Source organism: Poecilia mexicana, unplaced genomic scaffold (assembly GCF_051168715.1).
Source record: "Poecilia mexicana isolate PSO_F unplaced genomic scaffold, ASM5116871v1 scaffold_3, whole genome shotgun sequence".
Taxonomy (NCBI): domain Eukaryota; kingdom Metazoa; phylum Chordata; class Actinopteri; order Cyprinodontiformes; family Poeciliidae; genus Poecilia; species Poecilia mexicana.
The window spans coordinates 24,612,710-24,616,648 of NW_028263372.1; the positions used below are offsets into that span (position 1 = coordinate 24,612,710).

The following is a 3,939-nucleotide window of genomic DNA, read 5'->3' on the forward strand; positions in this document are numbered from 1 at the left end:
TACTATGGTGATGGATGTGATGCTGCAGAAGAACATTCAGTAAATTTATTTTGCTTCTTTCCAGCTTAGCGTAATTGGCCTGTTTTCTGGACATTTTGGTTTGCCTCTATGGAATAAAGACTCTCTCTGCTCACCAGAGTTGGATTCCTGAAGCAAACATGGAGTTAAAAATAGTGCTGTTAAACTCAACATCTCTATTATCACCGTGTTTTTAGGATGTGGCTCCAAAGCTCTGAGCCTCCCTGTAGCAAAAAGGAAAAAAATGTTTTCTTCAGAAATGTGGAGGACATTTTCAGCGTTACTCCGTCGGACCAGACGTTGGCGCTGCGATGCATTCCTCTCTGATTGCACCTTCACATGGCATGATGTCACACAATGTCATTCATCCACCTGTAGCTTCAGCTTTCTTTGAACTATTTAGTTTATTTATGCATTTTAATATATTTAACTCTTTATTTTTTGCTTAGTATATTAGTATGTTTTGTTTATGTTTATCTAATTCTGGACCCATCTTGACTTTTCTATTGGTTTCCCCTTTTATGCTAAAAGTTTGTATTATGTTAATATTTTTTTTTTTTAAATTAAGCTGAATAATATAAAAAAAATTATTAGTTGAAAACCTTTTTATTTTTAAATAAAAGTCTCTTTTCTCAGCTTGTTGTCTCTCTGACAGACTAAACTACTGTGCATTTCAAAGTCTAGGAGAAACTGAACTTTTGTTTCTAAAGATGATAAGTTTTACTTTCTTTTACATTCTTGTATCTTTCTTGGTGACCTCATCAGCACAATCTAAGCAACATAAATCTGTTTTATGTATTTGTCAGGGGCAGTGATATCTTTCCATCTGTGAATCTCTACATGAGCGCCAACGTCTCTAAATATTTATTTTACTCAATAAAACCCAGAAAGTTAACTTCTGTGTTAAATATGTTGTTTCTTAGTCCCATCACAATTACTTTACTAGTTATATACATACAGAAAACATCCACATATGTTATAAAACTCTGTAAACATATTGTTATCCTTGTTATCCAGGAACCTTTGGATTATTTAGGAGTTCAATAACTTTTAAAGTGCTTCTTTTATTTTACACAGAAACATTAAAACCCTCACCCTCCTATAATCTTTGAAAATCGGTTCCTTTTCTCTTACCCAGCCTTTTTGAATCAAGCAAGAAGACAAAAAAAAAGATATAAAGTTTGGAGAGATGTTAAGAAAATTAAGAAGAATAGCAAGAGATGGCTTGAAAATTGCTTTTGTATTGGTTTTTGGCTGAATTGGCTGCTGTGTTTTCTTTCTTTTTTATTTTTCTGATTCACTTTTTTAATTTCTCCTGGAAGGAGAACACATCATCAGTTCTCTGTTTACAAGCCTCAGCCATTGTTAATTTAGATGTAACCATGGCAACGATAAAATACCTTCAACCAGCAGCTAACCTGCTGCACACGTCTCTCCACAGCAGTCAGTACCGATTCTTACTCAGACGTGAACTTTGACCTGCGCTGTCCAGCTAGCCATCAGCTGTACTGTCCAGTGGTAGGTATTGATCATTTTGATGATTTTCATCAAAATATAATGTTTATTACTGTTTTTCTGAGTTCTTGGCTGTGTGGTGTGTTTTATGACTTTGTATTTTTGGTGTTTTTATGATGACAAGCATTTTAAACAGCCATGTTACTGAAGTATGGAATACAAATAAACCTGACTAGCAGGTTAAACTGTTTTGATAAATTATTTCTGCTTGTGTATTTGATAAAGTTCCAGCAAGGCTTTAATTCTCTCCTACTCCTCTAATGGAAACTTTCAGCTTAAAATCTTTCCCTTTTTTTCTGTTGTCAGAATTAAAATTCGGACCTGGTGTGACCCATTTACTCACCTTTCGAGACGTCAAACATCTGTGCGACGCTGTGGCCTTCCTTAATCTGGAGACAAACAACTTCAATCCTTCAAACTGTTTCCAGTTCAGCGAGAGTTGGGACTGTTTGATTATTTCAGAAATCCTCTGTTTTAATTTAAAGTTGGTTGTTAGAATCAAAATTAAGCCCTGAAACTTTTATTTTGAGATTCAGAGCATCCTAAATGCTCCTGATCCTTTGTTATTAAAGCTTCAGGATGTAACTTTCATTTAAAAAAGTATATTTTTTACATATTTGTTCAAACTGTTACTATGCTGTGACTGTAAAGTATGAGACAGATAATCTGTGAAACAATTGAGCTCCTTTGATTTCTCCCAACTAGAAGCAACCAATCAAGCAAGAAGACGGGTCTTAGCGGTGTCAATCACAGTCTTGTGTGGCGCTGCTCATCCTCCCTCCCAATTCCCTTTTTCTGCTGTAGCTAGCATAGCCTGTTAGCTCATTAGCATACCCACCCATGAGGACAGATAAATTCCTGTAACAGTACGTTGTTGCTCAGCCATTTCCACATTTAGCAGCGAGTACATGAGTTTGATTGACAGCTCTAAGTCCCTCTTCCTGGCTCTGATTGGTTGTTTTTGGTCGGGAGCGGTGCATTTCTTCTGATGACAGTAGCAGCTCAGGGAGGAAGTGGAGGAGATCGATCTTTTCACAGATTATCTGTCACGACAAGTTTTATAAAAGTTACATACTGCAGCTTTAATCTGGACACGAGATACTTTAAATGTTACATTTGCTACCGTACCATTACGGTGCCGCCACAGGAGCTTAAAAAGCTAAAATGTTTTGTCACTGGAGCGTTTTTATCACCACTCATTGTCAACATCAAAGTGTCACAACTGTGCAGGTGAGGAAACCTCTCAGGAATGAAACTGGGACCCAAATGACAGCCGGGTTTGAAGACGGCTGTAATCTAACCTATGAATACTGAGTGCTCACATAATAATGGTGTAATGGGACCTGGCTGTGGATCGTGGCGCTGCAGCTGGAGTGATGCCGTTTTAAAAACAGTCTCTTGTGTTTCATGTCCTGGAGAGCAAACAGTCTGATGGTACCTGTCTCTAACCACTTTTACTCCCTTCTCTCTCTTTTCTGTTTTCTATTCCCATGATTGTCACCAAGCTGCCACTTTTTTGTAATTCCTAGGTCTGCTCTTTCTCCAAAGGGAAGAAGGAAAATTTAGCTGACTGCACTTTTTCTGTCTGTGTGTGTACAGTATGTGCAGCATGTGGCACTTTCACATGGGTTGCAGGGCCAAGGCCAATATGGAGGGGAGAAGAAATGAAAGCTTTGGCAGTTTGCAACAAAACTCACTCAGTGTGTTTTTCTGAGATAGTCTTTGCCGGGGTGGTGGGGATTTTTCCTCAAGCTGTTGCTGTCCAATTTTGGTGAGCCTATGAATACAGCCTTTGTTTCCATGTAAACTCCTCTGCTGCTGTAGCCCAGCTACTTCAAGGTGTGAGATGGAGTGAATTTAGAGACAGTATTTTACATACTGTTGATTTTCATTAATATCAAAACACTCTGCCTGTTTTCCTCGAACGTCAACAGCACTGTAAAACATTTGAAGATGGTTTAAATTGAAAATGAACATCCACCTGCTGCCTTAAAAATGCTATTTAAACCAAATAGTTGTTTCACAACATGCAAATAAAAACCTAGTTAAAAAGCACTCACTTCTATATTATCAAAGTTATTTTACTTTAGAATATGAATACATGAATACGGCTGAAAAACAGCCGTATTCATGTCAGTTTATTTCGATAATTGCTGTTTAGTTTTTTATTTTAAATATCTGAAATGCTACTAAATGTTTGCTGTTTTATCCACAGTTTCACACCGTTGCCGTTCATTTTTAAGCAGTTATTTGGCAAAGTGGCTGCTGCGCCTGTGCCAGTTACTCAACAGGCTGTTGCTAGGTTATAGATAATAAAATTAAATCTATACAAATACATTTATTAAGTTGATTAAGTTGTCATGTTAAATAAACGTAAATAATGTAAGTTTGACAAACTTAATTTGA

General features: G+C 37.0%; 1 long non-coding RNA gene across 1 annotated transcript; it reads left to right on the forward strand.

The window, feature by feature from the left end:
- Window positions 1-327: 327 nt before the first annotated feature.
- Window positions 328-3,588, forward strand: LOC148160232 (uncharacterized). Its single transcript, XR_015762597.1, has 2 exons — window positions 328-1,536; window positions 1,840-3,588. It is a non-coding gene; the product is annotated as an uncharacterized LOC148160232 (long non-coding RNA).
- The last annotated feature ends 351 nt before the right edge of the window (window positions 3,589-3,939 follow it).